The following is a 6,407-nucleotide window of genomic DNA, read 5'->3' on the forward strand; positions in this document are numbered from 1 at the left end:
GTGAGAAGGGGAGATCGGTGAAGAGCCCGCAGCTCGGTTTGGCTTGGAAAAACCAATATTTGTCATCTTTTCGTCGAGCGAGTCTATGTAATTCAGTAAAAACCTTCACCGTGGGCTCAAGCTTTTTAGCCCGGTAAAGAACTCTGAAGGCTACCAGGGTCTACCAAGAGTTCGGATGCACCTGGGCTACACAGATATGGTGGAACTTCAGAACGACTTTATAAAATCCATCTAGAGGAAAACGAAGCCTAGCGTTTAATTGCTCTCATACACCATGATCAGATCAATTTCATCAAAGAAATAATCAGCTCGAAGATCGCCATGGCATCTAATAAGTTCAAAAGAGTCGATCGGAAGATTGTACTCTTGGCTAATAGACTAGAGATTGGCCTCCCTGAGGACTGATGGCAGTTCTTCCACAGGTAGTTTCTCTTTCCTTGAAGTCGATGCTTGTTTTGGTCTATTCGCTTGACCAGAGATTGGAATAATGGCTGTGACAGGTTCAAGTCGCCCACTAGGTTTGACCGTGTCGCCTTCTTCTAAGGTTCATGAAAAGCGAACGGAAGAGGGGGCTCACAACCCCCTGACCTTCGGTACTGCTCATTTTTTCAGAATAAAAATGAAACTGATTAGAAAAAATTAAAGCTCTTATCGGAGTATAAATTGGTGTCGAAAAACTTTAAAAAATGAGAGAGAGCATCGAAGTCGTTGAGCAAATCTAAAAATGGCATAAGTGGACAAATGGCTGACCCCTTCCTATTTATATCCACTCGAGCATTAAATACTCATGAAGCCCTAAGTGACTCATCGGTTAGCAGGATATGACCATTTCAATGACTCATCAAAAGAAAATTCCAGAAGCAGGAAAACATCGGACGTGGGAAGAATGGATGAAGATTGAAATAAGAAGTCTTAGATCAATCAACCATAATGAGAGATCAGGTAGACCAAGGAATGACCTATAGAGATTGAAGGTGCTTGAGGAGTCGAATCGTTTCCAATCATGACCTTTAATTTATAAATTTAACTCCTTGACGTTGGATTGCAACCGATTTAAGCAGCTCAGCACATCTCAATTTACACCGTTGATCATAATTGTAAGGACAGGTTTGAAACCCTTAGATAAAAAAGTGAATAACTAATTCGGCACCTTTTGCTCCTAGCCCTTGGATCCATTTTGTAAGGCAGGATTCCTAACCGTTGGATGAAAGGATGAAAGGATAGAGATCCTAAATGAAATCATAACCTTCAATTTTGATTCTCTTTAATTCTAAGACGTAGAATCGTGTCCTCTTAGATCCAAACCCTTCATTTCCTTCTGTTGAAATCTTGACCCTCTATTTTTGAGCATCCATCTCTTATAAATACTTGCATGCAATACTATGGAGGTGGTGGTGATTATTTAAGGAAAAACCCTGAATTTTTGTTGTAGCTTTATTATCTTTTAATCAGAAACTCCCAAGGTTTCTAAAGACTTTAGAAATAAGTTTTCTAAAGGATCTCGTTACTAAAGCTACAGGTCTTGCAATCCATATCCTTAGCAACCATGCACCATCTTGAAAACCCAAGCACAGCCCATCAGTAAGATCTCACTTTCATCGCCTTCGGCACCTCAGAGTTACCTTACTGTCTCAGTTTTAGTAGCTCCAAATTCACAAGGACATTGGTACCGGCTCACCCGTTATTTCAGCTCTTTACAGGTAAGCGTTTAACTTATCATTCTCAAAGTATCACTAGCCTATGTTCATGACATGAGTACTTTTAAGGTTCTTCATGTAACACCCCTATTTGCATAGCCTGGTATATTTCACTGTTCCGGTGACCGGTGTCAGTCCAGACAATTAAGGAGATTAGAACCACACTTAAGACAACTAGAGAAGCCATAAACACAAATAATTAGTAATGTTCAATAAGTTAAGTATAAACAAGAAAAATAGAACATAAGAAGTTAAACGAGCCGAGAGTCACAGCGATGGGTGACCTTTTCGGGAACGACTGCGAAGTCATTTTAAACTCAAATTTCGAACTGTAAAATGTGACGCTGCAGTCCTTAGGACTATTACGAACACAGTGGAAAAGAGAAAATCACGAAAAAGAACTGTTAAGCCAGTCAAATAATTAGGTCAGGGAGCCGAAAGAAATATGGAATTAATTGCAAACCGGGATGAACCGGCTAGGGGCAATTTGGTCAATTGACCCCGAGAGCTGACTCCTGACCTAACTGTCAAATAAAATCAGAGAAAAAAAAATTTCAGAATCGAGAATTAAATTAAAGAACTAATAAAAAAAAAATAAGAGAATGGAAAAGTTAAAAGGTGATGACATCATGCATGACCTCATGCATGATGCCATAAAGAATATAATTTATTTATTTATTTATTTAGATTTTTGGTCTTCCTAAAGAGATAAAAGACAAAAGAAAAAAAAAATAAAAAGCCTCATCTTCCTCACCATTTACGTTTCTCTCTCCCTCACCATTGTAAACCTCCATTAAAGCTTGCTTCAAGCTTTGAAACCACCATTAAACCCCAAATCCTCCCATACTTACTTCACAAAAACTTGATTTAATCACTTGAGAGGAAGATTGGTCATCAAAGAATTGAAGAAAATTGAGAGGAAGTGAAAGTTCAAAGACACCTAACAAGGTAAGTAATGCAAACTTCAAGTTTTTAGTTTAATTAGTGTATATATAGCATTAAGAGCATAGAAATAAACTTAAAATAAAAAAAAATATTTGTGAGGGACTAAACTGAAATTCGTCTAGCAGGGAGGGGAGAGTGATTTGCATTAGTTTGATTGAGTTAAACATGTTAAGATGCTTGAATGAGTTGAAAGATTGTGTTTATATGCTTTGAATTAGTTAATTGCAATGGATTAGAGTGGTTAGGGTTTGAGACCTAGGGTTTTGAGGCAAAATTTGGAGAAATTTATAAATAGTGCCTTTGACCTAATGTGAAGTGAAAAATGGTCATTTGTGACCAAATGAGGTGTGTTAGAAGTGTTGGAATTAAAAGCCAATTCGGATTGGATAAGGTCATGTGCTGGCAGCATGACCAAAATTTCCTTTGAGGGACCAAAAATGAAATTTTACAAGTCCAATGGATATGGGACCAATTGGGGATGAAAATAGGCACTAAATGACACAATTTTCATTTAGGAAGCATGCCCAAAAAGTGACTAAAACCTAGTGAACAAATTGACCAAAGTTGAGAAATCACAGTCTGCCTCTGCACAACCTGACCAAATGAACAGTATTTGTTCATTTGGTCATAACTCGAGCTAGGCAGGTCAAAATGACCTGAAATTTTACCAGTGGTTAGATGAGATATAGATCTAAAACTTTCATGAAGAACACAAACCCAAATTATGCCATTAACCAAATCAAATTACTGAGCAAAGTTGGGTCACTGAATCTGCAGACTGCAGATTTGCCATTTGAACAGTAAAGTTTCAATGGCTATAACTCTCTCTAGAAAACTCCGATTTAGGTGATTCTTGAACCGATGGAAACCTAAGACATAGTAGAACATTTCATATGAAGAAAATTAGACCAAATTATGGCCTTAACTTGATCAAATTGCTGAACGAAGTTAGATCAATAAATTTGCCAGACTAAATTCTGTAGCATGAACAGTAACCGTAATTTGGATATAACTTGAGCTACAAAACTCCAATTGGGGTGATTCAAAAAGGAGAATAAACTTAAGACAATAGGGAACATTTTCTATGAAGAAAATTTTGCTAAATTCTAACAGTAAACTGACCAATGAAACAATACAATTAGGGACACCAAAACTGAAAATTTGGCCATTTTGCCTAAAAGACCTAAGTTTTGAGAAAATGACCAAAACCAACAAGTTTGGTGACCAAAATGTGGTATGTGGGTAAAGTTGAAATTTCCATACCTATTAAGCCTTAGAAAGTCAATAATTTGACTTAAATAGTGCAGTGAATAGTACCCGAAACACAAAATTTCAAGAACATCGAGTTTAGCATGTTAGAGCTAGGTAAAAATGAAGTTAAATTTATTTTTGGATTTATGCTAAGTTATGATACTGAAATACTATAAAATTGTGTGTTTCAATTGAAAAGAATACCGAGAAAGAACCCGAGGAACCGAGTCGAGGCCAAGAGGCGACTCGCTTGAGGTTTGTACACAACGTATACTTTTTATAATCATCTTTTGCATACTGTTTTGAATAATGTGAAATATTGGATTATGGCATTCTTATGATGTTTGATTTAAATTATTGAAAGTTATTATGTATATTGAAATGACAATGTTTAGCAAATTGTTAAGATAAGTTTTGGAACCACAGTGTCATGACCATATATTTGAATACCTCACTAGCACGACTAGTGGGGGTAATTAGTTTCGAATTTTGATTCCTTCTCTGGAGAAGTGTTGAGGTGTGCCAGTAGAAGAGGATGTGAATGGATATCCATATATTTGAGCTAGCTAGCCTTGTGATGTGATTTCTCTTTAGCTTCTGCCTATTGAGATTCTATTTGTTTCGAATGGCATGATCTAACTATGAGTTTTATGAAACGTGTTTTGATACTTCGAAATGAACTTGGTTTGCATTAAAATTTCATAATTCATGTTTTGTGTTTAATTCTCATGTTTAGTCAAATTTTTGAATAAATGTGATTTATATTCTGCATAAAGATTATTTTAGTATGTTGTGCACCACTGAGTCCTAGTACTCAGTGATAGCTTTATTCTTTGTCAGATTTAGAGACTAGAGGAGCGTGATGAAATTTGCTAAAGATTGAGGATCATTCAGCTTGAAGTCTTCGGCTATAATTTATACCCTAACTGTAAATATTTCTTTTGATGTATATATTGCACATAAATGTATGGACATGTAAAAATGGGTCTTCAGCAGTTTGTATAAAATTTGTATAAAGTTGTAATATATATTGTAGTTTGAAATTCTCTTAATGTAAATTTTGTAATGATGTATCTAAATTGTTTTGTCTCTAATGAAATATGAATGGAACTATTTTATTTAATTTGAATGAAATGGATTGCTAGTATTTTGATGATCATTGGATAGTGGATTTGAAATTTGAAAGTTGATAAATGTGTTGAGAAATTGATTGAGTATGAAATTGAAGCAGTTGTTGAGAAAAATTTTTAGAAGTGCTTTTTACAGGTATTTGAAGAACTGTTTTCTCAAAATACAGAGAGAACTCTGTCAAAATTTTTATAAAATTTGCGTAAAAATAAAATGGGTCAAAAATATTAACTAGTTTTAATTTTAACTAAATGTTTTAAGTACTTATTAGAAAATGCTCACCACTTATCAAAAGTAAGAAAATTGTTTTAAAATTACTTGTAGGGTACTTAATGAGTTATCGGTAGGTGAAGTTCGGTAGTTTATTAGGTATTCTACGGGATCATGTTATGCCTTACAGAGGGGTAAGGTGTGACATGTTTTAGTGGTATCAGAGCAAATTTTTGAAGTATGTTTTAACTTGAGAATTTGTGTCTTTTCTTTTTTAAGTACAACTACTCAATGTCCATAATTGTTACATACAGTGCATTACATCATAAATATGAACTAACGAAGGGAAATCTCCATGTATTACTTGTTCAGCAGATACCCTAACTTCAAATTGAAATGGAAGAAGGATATCGCTCAGTTGAGCAGTCTGTTGAAGCTGAGGCACAAGGGGAAGCCCCAGCTTTACCGAATGTCAGTGGGTCAGTAGCACCAGCCCCACAAATGCCGCAGTTTCCTGCACAGTTCTCACAGCAGATGGCTGTGATATTTCAACAAATGGCTGGAGGTATACCTGTTCAAGCTCCACCTCAGACACCTGTGGCACAACCACTGCCTCCAGCCAGACAGTATGATAAATTATTGAAGTATGGGGCTGCAGAATTCGAGGGTACAATGGACCCTTTAGAGGCAGAGCAATGGCTTGAAAGAATGGATAGAGTATTTAGGAAGCTGCACTGCCAAGATGAATTGAAGTTTGAGTATTCTGTGTCGCTACTGCAAAGGGATGCATATGATTGGTGGAAGACCATCCCCCACAGCTTAGCTGAACCACCAGTGTTGACCTGGGATGACTTCATCCGAGAATTTAGACAGAAATACATCCCAAATGCATATGTTGATCAGAAATTGCAAGAATTTTTGAGTTTGAAGCAAGGGAACAGATCAGTGGCAGAGTATGAGAGGGAGTTCTCCCACTTAAGTCATTATGCTGGGAGTCTCCTTTCCATCAGCAAGGCAAGATGCAAGAGATTTGAGACGGGTTTGAAGCCTAGCATAAGAATGCAAGTTGTGGGATTCCGACACAGCAACTTCTCAAAGCTCATGTCTCAAGCACTCGAGTTGGAAAGAATAGAATCAAAAGCAAACCCAGTGAAAGAAAAATCAGAGAAAGCTGAG

This window comes from Hevea brasiliensis, chromosome 7 (assembly GCF_030052815.1).
Source record: "Hevea brasiliensis isolate MT/VB/25A 57/8 chromosome 7, ASM3005281v1, whole genome shotgun sequence".
In the NCBI taxonomy this organism is placed as follows: Eukaryota; Viridiplantae; Streptophyta; class Magnoliopsida; order Malpighiales; family Euphorbiaceae; genus Hevea; species Hevea brasiliensis.